The following is a 12,549-nucleotide window of genomic DNA, read 5'->3' on the forward strand; positions in this document are numbered from 1 at the left end:
ATAAACAAATGGGACCTAATGAAACTTCAAAGCTTTTGCACAGCAAAGGAAATCATAAACAAGGCCAAAAGACAACCCTCAGAACGGGAGAAAATATTTGCAAATGAAGCAACTGACAAAGGATTAATCTCCAAAATTTACAAGCAGCTCAATAACAAAAAAACAAACAACCCAATCCAAAAATTGGCAGAAGACCTAAATAGACATTTCTCCAAAGAAGATATACAGACTGCCAACAAACACATGAAAGAATGCTCAACATCATTAATCATTAGAGAAATGCAAATCAAAACTACAATGAGATATCATCTCACACCAGTCAGAATGGCCATCATCAAAAAATCTACAAACAATAAATGCTGGAGAGGGTGTGGAGAAAAGGGAACACTCTTGCACTGCTGGTGGGAATGTGAATTGGTACAGCCACTATGGAGAACAGTATAGAGGTTCCTTAAAAAACTACAAATAGAACTACCATATGACCCAGCCATCCCACTACTGGGCATATACCCTGAGAAAACCGTAATTCAAAAAGAGTCATGTAGCAAAATGTTCATTGCAGCTCTATTTACAATAGCCTGGACATGGAAACAACCTAAGTGCCCATCATCAGATGAATGGATAAAGAAGATGTGGCACATATATACAATGGAATATTACTCAGCCATAAAAAGAAATGAAATTGAGCTATTTGTAATGAGGTGGATAGACCTAGAGTCTGTCATACAGAGTGAAGTAAGTCAGAAAGAGAAAGACAAATACCGTATGCTAACACATATATATGGAATTTAAGAAAAAAATGTCATGAAGAACCTAGGGGTAAGACAGGAATAAAGACACAGACCTCCTAGAGAACGGACTTGAGGATACGGGGAGGGGGAATGGTGAGCTGTGACAAAGCAAGAGAGAGGCATGGACATATATACACTACCAGACGTAAGGTAGATAGCTAGTGGGAAGCAGCCACATAGCACAGGGATATCAGCTCGGTGCTTTGTGACCGCCTGGGGGCGTGGGATAGGGAGGGTGGGAGGGAGGGAGACGCAAGAGGGAAGAGATATGGGAACATATGTATATGTATAACTGATTCACTTTGTTATAAAGCAGAAACTAACACACCATTGTAAAGCAATTTAACCCCAATAAAGATGTTAAAAAAAGAATAACATTGTGCAATATATCATGGTTACTATCCATCAATGAGCAGTATTTTATTGGCATCCTCTTCTTGTAATGATATTCTATTCTTTTCTTTTTAAAAATAGATGGATAGATGGATGGATAGATAGATAGATAGACAGATACATAGATGATAGATAGATAGAAACAGCAGCAATAATACTAAAAATTAGCCTTGAGAACTAAAACGGAAATACTATCCAGGTTTATTGACCAGGCTCAGAGAACCTTATTGAGTTGCCAGTACTCCCTAACAATGGTAACCATCAGTTAAAAGGAATTCTAGCAAGAAATGTCAGCAGAAATTTCTTGGTGACTGACAGACATTAGTGAGGAATGTACTTTTATCTCTGACTACATGTGATAGTGCCTGTAGTCTTAGATATTCACTGAAAGGATGCACTGGCTGTATCTGAACTGCTTATCTAGGCACCACCATGGCCTGCCCTGTGAGCTTTAGTGGTAGTCCAGCCGGTTGCAGGATGGCTTCAGCAAGCTTAAGACAGATATCAAGAAGATAAGCAATGGGTAACATTAAATATTTAAACTATATATGAGTCTAATTAGAACTGGGTTAGTGAGGCAGTGAGGGTAGGAGCTGTTTGATGGAGAGGAGCAGCAAATATGCCTTTATTCTCTCAGGGATGTGGCTTGGTCTATTATTCTGTTATTCTCTCCAGTGATACTTTCCAGGGATGTGTCTTGATCTGTTGACATCTCATTTTTCAAATCCTTGTTCTTGCTTTCCATTAAAAGCTTAAAACCTTCTCCTTCCTTCTCCATTCTCTATTCCCATCTGTCCCACTCCAAATTCCATTTCTTACTTTAGCTGTCCACCATTTCTGGTTCTCTGGAGAATACACCCCCTCTGAGGTTCCTCGAGGTGCAAGGTACACCTTCCTCAAGTTGCCAGGGGTCTCATTTGGCCCCAGAGATTCTGAGGAATCCTTTCCCCTGGACCAGGACACTGCACTGAAGCAGAGAGTGCTCCATTTGTTCAGCTTTTTCCATCCTGAATACCATTCTACTGATGTCCTATTTTTATAAGCTCACTTTTGTTGGTGGATAATGGGTTACTCTAGCTCTTGTAATTGTATTTTACCTGGAAATTCTTTGGAGATAATGTTGTAGTCCCCAGAGTTACTTCAATAATGAAAATATCAGACACTTTGTCAGACCAGGGAGAGATCGTTCTGGTCAGGGGAAAATCTTGGGATAGAACAGTGGCCTCCAGATCATACCTTCATCAGCATCCAATAACAAGATTGGTCCAGATCACAAGTCCACTTCACATTAGCAGTCATTAGGGTTCTGCTGTATCCATCCCTGAAAAAAATAGGGCAGTGTGAGATGGTGCCAAGCAAGACAAACTGTGAAATACACAAGGCTAAATGACACCTGCCCCACTGAAAGAAGGTCAGTGTTTTCTATGAAAAAATGATTAATAAATATGTGACAAATTCTGTGAAAAAATATACATAAGTCACCCATTACCAGGAACAATTAAGCAACGAACTAATTATAGGGATTCAAATTGCAAAACCCTCACAAGTTTCTGGGGATTCAAATTGCAAGACCCTCAAAAATTTCGAAGTCAATTGCTAATATCTTTTCAGCTCACTCCTATGAAGTAGGAACAGAAGCATCATTATGCCAAGCTGTTCTTTTACTAAGTGCTTGAGGAGGCGCTTGAGTTTAATTGCAGTCAGGCAACCTACTTCCCAGGAGCCGTTAGGCAGGTGTGGGGCAGGGGAAAGGCAGGATGTGGGCGCAAGATAAATTAACCCCTTCCCAACGCGTGCTAATGTGCTTTCAGCTACCTTTGCCTCATCAGGAAGGCTTTAGGGGCTTCCCTGGTGGTTCAGTGGTTGAGAGTCCGCCTGCCGATGCAGGGAACACGGGTTCGTGCCCCGATCTGGGAAGATCCCACATGCCGCAGAGCAGCTAAGCCCGTGAGCCATGGCCGCTGAGCCTGCGTGTCCGGAGCCTGTGCTCCGCAACGGGAGAGGCCACAACAGTGAGAGGCCCGCGTACAGCAAAAAAAAAAAAAAAAAAAAAAAAAAAAAAGGCTTTAAAGGGGCCAAAGAAATTGAACTCCCCAATTTCAGTGAAATGTTTGTTTTCAGATCCTTTCTTGCTTGGCAAAAGGATTTAGGGGGTAAAGGAATGTCCAGGTAAGAGCCCTGATAATTAAACATCACACAGAAATATATACAAAGCATGTTGCAAATGTTGATATGATTCATGAGACAATTTACCTAGATGACCGCATATACATCTAGTGTACATGCATTAACTCTGGGTGATGTTGACCCTGATCAAAAACTCCTAAGAAGAACAAGGATAATTACTGTCAGAAATTATCTGTCTTGGTTAGCCTGGTCCCCTCAATGTTAACATTACATTAGAAGCCCAAACAGATAAACCCTGAAATCTCAGTAGCTTAACACAATAGAAATCTTACTAAAGCAAAATCCGAAACGGATGTTCCTTATGGGTAAGGGATAATCAGAGTTATTCAGACACGCACACTGGTGGCGTCTCTGCCAGCTTCACCACATTGATTCCAAGGTCATCCAAGGCATCAACATCTAGCCCATGGATGGAAGAAGAGAAACCGTGGAAGAACACAAGATCACATGGGAGGATTTTATGGGCCAGGACTAAAAGTGACACAACTTCAGTCCACATTCCATTGGCCACAACTCAGTTAAATGGCCATGCACCACTGCGTGAAGGCTGGGAAATGTAGTCAATGTGTCTAGGAAGAAAAGAAACCAGAACTGGTGAATAACTAGACAGTCTCTGCAACATATCCCATTCTCATCCCCACCTCCAGTACCCCTTTTCTGAATCTCCTCCCACTACCTCTTCTCCAAATTCAGCCCACCCTTCCAGGCTCCAGTCAAACCTTTCCTGGTCACCCCCGCCTTTATATGTCTCCCCATTTTCACAGATTTTTAGCCTACTGCTTCCCAAACTATGGTTTAGAGACCCCCAGCAGCAAAATAACCTAGGAATCTTGATAAAATGCAGATTCCTGGGCATCACCCACACGCTGAAGAATCAGGCTCTCTGAAGTTCAGGAATTTCTGTGCTTAACAGAGATTTCAGCTGATTCTGAAGCACACTAATGTATGAGATCGCTGATCTAGAAGTGTTGCCATCTCTGCTCTTGATTATATGAGATTTATAATGCTTCTCTAGAGTTTTTTCCATCTCCAAGTAATCTCCAACAAAATCTTAGACTTTCTGTAGGCTGAGGTGATGTCTTTTTCTTCTATTATTTCCCCTACAGTGTCTAATGTTGCGTTGGGCACATAAGAGAAGCTCAAAATGCATTATCAGGTTGATTGTGGATTCATCAATGGAATGGGTAGCTGCCAAGTAAAATACACTAGACAAAGAGAATTTTTCAAACTGGAAAGATGAAGGCTGAGAACGGACATGATGAGAGCCCAGAAAACCATGAAAGGCCCAGTTAGAGGGAATAAGAACTCAGTCATTTCTTCCTGGTAATACTAGAATTTGTCTCCCCTCATCCAATAGCAACAAAAAACAGCCAATCACATTCAAAAAAGGGTGAAAAGAAGCAAAAGGAAGGACTACTTTGCACCATTTTTAATGAGCTCAAAGAATTTGTTCCCCTCAAAGAGAATATATATATAAAATTTAAAACATATTATATATAAATAATTTGCAAATTGTACATGCAATACAGGACACTAATAGAAACTAAAAAGTTGGAGTACATCCCTAACCCATGAGAGTTTTGATGTCATTGACAGAAGATACGCCTGCCCTTCAATTATGCCCTTGTACCCTTTTGAAAATGGAATCTTTGTCTGGACTATGGAAAGACCAGGTGTCTTTGCAGGAGCAGAGTTGTGGCAAAATTGAGTAAATGTTGTGCAACCAACCATGTACTGAGTTACTAACTCATGCACTATGTAGCCATGAGTTCATAAAATAAGCCACAGGGACTCTGTCCCTATTTCAGTGTTCCCTCATCTTCCCTCTGTTCTTGCTCCTGCTCCCCTGCTCCAAATTCTGCCCTGCTCCTGAGCCTCCGCTTTCATCCCTTGTTTCTGGTTCTACTCTCACTCTTTGTACCTAAAAAAAAAATGAGCCTTGGCTTTTATTTTCTTTTGTGGCACTCCATAAGTTTGAGAATTTGGAAATAAAACCTTGTAAGACCCAAATCAAGCCCCGAGGCCCAGGTCCTGGCACCCAGACTGGGCTCACCTTATCTCCTGGGAAGGAGGAATCAATCAATTCCAGAACACTGGGCAGCTTCCAGAGATGATCCCTTCTACTCCTTCCCTATTCTAAAATCCTAGAATAAAGATGCTATGAGGTAATATGCCATTGTCCCCTGAACTCATCTGAACTGAAGAAAGGGGTGGAGAGGGAAAGAATGTTTAGCTCTTTAACATGGGAAAATCTCTTCTATCTCTCAGTTCCCTGGTCAGGGGCCTATATGATCGGCGATTTCATAAGTACCATCTGCACTAATAGTATCTTACATTTATGGAGTGTTTAGCATTGTGCTACTTTACATTTATTATCTAATTTTGTCCACACAATGACCCATGAGGTAGGCAGCAACATCATTCTTTACCAAAGAGGAAATTGAGGCTCAGAGAAATTAGGTAACTTGCCCCAAATCACACAGCTGGGAACTGGCTGATCTGAACTTGAACACAGACTTGTCTGATTCCAGAGCCCACACAATGACCACACTTAACTGCTAAATGACACATCACTTGTATCACTGGAGGGAGTTCACATTGAAAAATTCCAAGGAGGCCTTATCAATAGTTCTGTTTAGCCATGATATTGTCTGTCAGTGAATATAAGCTTCCTGAAGGCAGAGACCACATGCAATCTGTACATGAGAATTAAGAAAGCAGTATTACAAAGTTTCTGCTGCTGCAGATACTGGGAAAGATGTTACTGCCTAAGGTAACTCGTTTTATATTCTGATTTAAGGGTGAAGTGGAGAGCAAAGTTTGTGTGGAGGGGAAGGTGAAAGGGGAAAAGATTTGAAAACTATATCCAGAACAGGCTTAATCTGAAGAGTCAGAGAAGGTATCTTGTCTGAAAGATCTTTCACATACACTGAAACCAGATATAGCACTATAGGATGAAATTTTTCATAGCCTTGTCTTTTTTTTTTTTTTTTTGCGGTACGCGGGCCTCTCACTGTTGTGGCCTCTCCCGTTGCGGAGCACAGGCTCCGGACGCGCAGGCTCAGCTGCCATGGCCCACGGGCCCAGCCGCGGCATGTGGGATCTTCCCGGACCGGGGCACGAACCCGTGTCCCCTGCATCGCCCGGCGGACTCTCAACCACTGCGCTACCAGGGAAGCCCAGCCTTGTCTTTTAATATGTGGAGAGTAGCGGGGGGTAGCCAGAGGAGAGAATAGAACGGACATATCATGAAGGCTTTTAATTGGGAAGATTAAAAACCTACATTATCAAAGATGGGGCAACAGCTTTAAAAATCCTCCTTAACAACTCCAGTGAGTCAAGCTCTGAAAACTTCACCAGCTCAACAATAGGAGTATTACAGTATTTGCTCCTAAAAATGTGTCTCCAATTGCTTTAAGAAATTCTTTTAGTCCTAAAGTGACTGGATAATAGCCATCACTGTATCTGTATATTTTGAAATTGGTTAAGGATGAGAAATATTCTTAGCCCCCAGCAAGGATAGTTTAAAGGTCAGAGCCAGTTTCTGACGAGTGAAATAAAATGCCATTTAAGTGAAATCAACTGACTGGTTAGAAATAAAGACATGAGTAAAGCTTATACATTTATTTTATTTCTATTAAGGTTCTCGGTATCCTAATAAATTGATAAAGGGGCAAAGGAAGAGAAATATTTGTTAATTTCCCATCATTGCTCAAGCAAAATAGAACGAATTCTTATATAAAACCTTCTGGATAAATTACCAGTTTACATTTTTCAAATGTCCTTGATCCTAACTTATCATGTAAAAATGAAGTTTCACTAGATATATTTATTCTATTATTTTCGTATCTCTTAGAGAATGTAAAATGTTAGAAGATGCTTGGCTTTAAAACAACTTAAACCAGTGATCCCTTATTAGAAATGATTAATAACATAATGAGTGAACATTTAAGCAACTGCTTTAGTGGCAAAAAATACTGGAATCATGATCTCAGCAGTCCTCAGCAGAAATCCTAATTGAATTCAAGGGGGAAATGCCCAAGAAAAGCTTCTCATTACTTTTTCAATCATAATCATCATCATCATTACCATCCTGTGTGTGTGCATATGTGTGTCACACAGAGAAAGAGCGAGACAGTGCACAAGACAGCAAGATAGACATCAACCAGTTTTCCAACTATATATCTTTTTTTCAGAAGGCCCCATTTGAAAAGAAAATACCAAAGGAGGGGTAAGCCACTAACCCCTTATTGCAAACTTATCAGATATGCTTTAGTCAATGAGACTGACTAGTTATCCTTCAAAGCCATTTTCTCTCCATCCTAAACACACAGCTAGAGTCTACTTCCCAGCCTCCAATGAAGTTAACTGTAGCCATGGACTGTGAGCACAAGGTACACATCCAGTCCTGACTCATAAAAACCTCACACACATGATTCTCCATGTCCTTCCTTCTTCTGCCAACTTGACACAGAAGAGAATGGCAACCTTGGGACGGACATATTGAAGATGATAGAGCCACAAGATGAAAGTAGCATGAGTCCCTAGAGGGAGAACCTCCAGCCAATCAGGAGCACCCATTTTGGGTTCTTTTGCAAGAAAAATCAACTATTGTGTCAGATCACAGAGAGTTGGCAGTTTAACTGTTATTGCAGCTCCATTACGCTAACTAATACTCCAGCAAAGCCTTTAGGAAATGAAATAGAGGACAGATAAAGCTTTGATGACAGAGGAAAGAACTGGCATTGTCTGGGTCCTACAGTGCTGGGCAGCCATAGGGCAGTTCGGGGAGTCTGGAATGGTGGGAGGTGAAGTTGCAGCAAAGACAAACCTCTCCCCTTTCCCATTTTGCCTGGGGACAGCCCTTGTTAAAGTAATAAACCTGATGCCACAAGATGAATCACCTCAGCGTGGTACTATTTATACCTCTGATCCCTACTCATGTTCCTGTTCAAAGAGCACAGATTTATCATTTTAATTATCTAAAACTTGTAGAGATTTAAACATCTGTTTTAGGTGTTCAATAAGTATTAGAAAAGCAATCCATTTTTCTTTAAGCCCAGTCATAATTTACAGTTTTCTGAGGCTTGCACAACTCATTGCAGCCAATGCCCAAGGGGAACTTGAGAGAGAAGCAGGGAGCATTTTAATTAGCCCACAATTAATTCCATTTAGGCTGCCTCCATGAAATGTAACCACCTTAAAGAACAGTAAATCATTCAATTACTGATTTTGATGTGTTATTCAGCCCCAAAGACAAAAGCAATAGTATTGATATTGAGTGTTCTCAGCATTGAATTTAGTGGCAATCCAATGGCTGTCTGAGGAACACTTAGGAGGCATTTTAGTGATTCAGAAGCTGTTGCCCAGCCCATAAGATGAAGGCTTGATCTAACAGTCTTCATAATTTGATTCAGGAGACTTGGTGTGTCATCTCCTCCAAGAATAATAGTTTAAAAAGGATGGGGGCATGATCCCAACAGGAAAACACAAAAGATTTAAAGAGACCCATTTCTAGAACCAAATAGCAGTCTCTTGGATTGCCCTTAATCAGTATACCACTTTTCTCTTTATAAAGAAGAACCATATTCAAATGGAAAGAGGACATAACCAGGATTAGGTAAACTGGCATCAGCTTTGGCTGAACCGAAGAAAGATATAATCCTCCATTCAAAACACAAATCAGATCATTTGTGTTTTGAATGCTCAAAACTTTCCAATTACTTCACACTACTTTTAGAATGAAATTCAAAATCCTTACGTGGCCTATAGGAACAAATCATCTGGCTCCCACCTGCTCCCACAGCCTCATCTATATATTCCATTCACACTGGCCTTCTCTGAATCCCTTTTTTTTTCATTTCTTATTAATTTATTTCTGGAATACTTTTTTTAAAATTTTTTAATTTACTTTTTTATACAGCAGATACTTATTAGTCATCAATTTTATACACATCAGTGTATACATGTCAATCCCAATCGCCCAATTCATCACACCACCATCCCCACCCCCACGCCACATTCCCCCTTGGTGTCCATAAGTTTGTTCTCTACATCTGTGTCTCAATTTCTGCCCTGCAAACCAGTTCATCTGTACCATTTTTCTAGGCTCCACATATATGCGTTAATATATGATAATTGTTTTTCTCTTTCTGACTCACTTCACTCTGTATGACAGTCTCTAGATCCATCCATGTCTCAACAAATGACCCGATATCGTTCCTTTTTATGGCTGAGTAATATTCCATTGTGTATATGTACCACAACTTCTTTATCCATTCGTCTGTCAATGGGCATTTAGGTTGCTTCGATGACCTGGCTATTGTAAACAGTGCTGCAATGAACATTGGGGTGCATGTGTCTTTTTGAATTATGGTTTTCTCTGGGTATATGCCCAGTAGTGGGATTGCTGGATCATATGGTAATTCTATTTTTAGTTTTTAAAGGAACCTCCATACTGTTCTCTATAGTGGCTGTATCAATTTACATTCCCACCAACAGTGCAAGAGGGTTCCCTTTTCTCCACACCCTCTCCCGCATTTGTTCTTTGTAGATTTTCTGATGATGCCCATTCTAACTGGTGTGAGGTGATGCCTCATTGTACTTTTGATTTGCATTTCTCTAATAATTAGCGATGTTGAGCAGCTTTTCATGTGCTTCTTGGCCATCTGTATGTCTTCTTTGGAGAAATGTCTATTTAGGTCTTCTGCCCATTTTCGGATTGGGTTGTTTGTTTTTGTAATCTTGAGCTGCATGAGCTATTTATATGTTTCGGAGATTAATCCTTTGTCCATTGATCCATTTGCAAATATTTTCTCCCATTCTGAGGGTTGTCTTTTCATCTTGTTTATGGTTTCCTTTGTGGTGCAAAAGCTTTGAAGTTTCATTAGGTCCAATTTGTTTATTTTTGTTTTTATTTCCATTACTCTAGGAGGTGGATCAAAAGAGATCTTGCTGTGATTTATATCAAAGAGTGTTTTTCCTATGTTTTCCTCTAAGAGTTTTATAGTGTCCAGTCTTACATTTAGGTCTCGAATCCATTTTGAGTTTATTTTTGTGTATGGTATTAGAGAGTGTTCTAATTTCATTCTTTTATATGTAGCTGTCCAGTTTTCCCAGCACCACTTATTGAAGAGACTGTCTTTTCTCCATTGTATATCCTTGCCTCCTTTGTCATAGATTAGTTAACCATAGATGTGTGGGTTTATCTCTGGGCTTTCTATCTTGTTCCATTGATCTATGCTTCTGTTTTTGTGCCAGTACCATATTGTCTTGATTACTGTAGCTTTGTAGTATAGTCTGAAGTCAGGGAGTCTGATTCCTCCAGCTCCTTCTTCTTCCCTCAAGACTGCTTTGGCTATTCGGGGTCTTTTGCGACGCCATACAAATTTTAAGATTTTTTGTTCTAGTTCCATAAAAAATGCCATTGGTAATTTGATAGGGATTGTATTGAATCTGTAGGTTGCTTTGGGTAGTATAGTCATTTTCACAATATTGATTCTTCCAATCCAAGAACATGGTATATCTCTCCATCTGTTGGTATCCTCTTTAATTTCTTTCATCCGTGTCTTATAGTTTTCTGCATAAAGGTCTTTTTTCTCCCTAGGTAGGTTTACTCCTAGGTATTTTATACTTTTTGTTGCAATGGTAAATGGGAGTGTTTCCTTAATTTCTCTTTCTGATCTTTCATTGTTAGTGTATAGGAAAGCAAGAGATTTCTGTGCATTAACTTTGTATCCTGCAACTTTACCAAATTCATTGATTAGCTCTAGTAGTTTTCTGGTGGCATCTTTAGGATTCTCTATGTATACTACCATGTCATCTGCAAACAGTGACAGCTTTACTTCTTCTTTTCCAATTTGGATTCCTTTTATTTCTTTTTCTTCTCTGATTGCCATGGCTAGGGCTTCCAAAACTATGTTGAATAATAGTGGTGAGAGTGGACATCCTTGTCTTGTTCCTGATCTTAGATGAAATGCTTTCAGTTTTTCACCATTGGGAATGATGTTTGTTGTGGGTTTGTCATATATGGCCTTTATTATGTTGAGGTAGGTTCCCTCTATGCCCACTTTCTGGAGAGTTTTTATCATAAACTGGTGTTGAATTTTGTCAAAAGCTTTTTCTGCATCTATTGAGATGATTATATGGGTTTTATTCTTCAATTTGTTAATATGGTGTATCACATTGATTGATTTGTATATATTGAAGAATCCTTGCATCCCAGGGATAAATCCCACTTTATCATGGTGTATGATCCTTTTAATGTGTTGCTGGATTCTGCTTGCTAGTATTTTGTTGAGGATTTGTGCATCTATATTCATCAGAGATATTGGTCTGTAATTTTCTTTTTTGTAGTATCTTTGCCTGGTTTTGGTATCAGGGTGATGGTGGCCTCATAGAATGAGTTTGGGAGTGTTCCTTCCTCTGCAATTTTTTGGAAAAGCTTGAAAAGGATGGGTGTTAGCTCTTCTCTAAATGTTTGATAGAATTTCCCTGTGAAGCCATCTGGTCCTGGACTTTTGTTTGTTGGAAGATTTTTAATCACAGTTTCAATTTCATTACTTGTGATTGGTCTGTTCATATTTTCTATTTCTTCCTGGTTCAGTCTTGGAAGGTTATACCTTTCTAAGAATTTATTTCTTCTGGGTTGTCCATTTTATTGGCATACAGTTGCTTGTAGTAGTCTCTTAGGATGCTTTGTATTTCTGCGGTGTCTGTTGAACCTTCTCCTTTTTCATTTCTAATTTTATTGATTTGAGTCCTCTCCCTCTTTTTCTTGATGAGTCTGGCTAATGGTTTACCAATTTTGTTTATCTTCTCAAAGAGCCAGCTTTTAGTTTTATTGATCTTTGCTATTGTTTTCCTTGTTTCTATTTCATTTATTTCTGCTCTGATCTTTTTGATTTATTTCCTTCTGCTAACTTTGGGTTTTGTTTTTTCTTCTTTCTCTAGTTCCTTTAGGTGTAAGGTTAGATTATTTATTTGAGATTTTTCTTGTTTCTTGAGGTAGGCTTGTATAGCTATAAACTTCCCTCTTAGAACTGCTTCTGCTGCATCCCATAAGTTTTGGATTGTTGTGTTTTCATTGTCATTTGTCTCTAGGTATTTTTTGATTTCCTCCTTGATTTCTTCATTGATCTCTTGGTTATTTAGTAACGTATTGTTTAGCTTCCATGTG

The sequence above is a fragment of the Delphinus delphis genome, chromosome X (assembly GCF_949987515.2).
Source record: "Delphinus delphis chromosome X, mDelDel1.2, whole genome shotgun sequence".
NCBI lineage: Eukaryota > Metazoa > Chordata > Mammalia > Artiodactyla > Delphinidae > Delphinus > Delphinus delphis.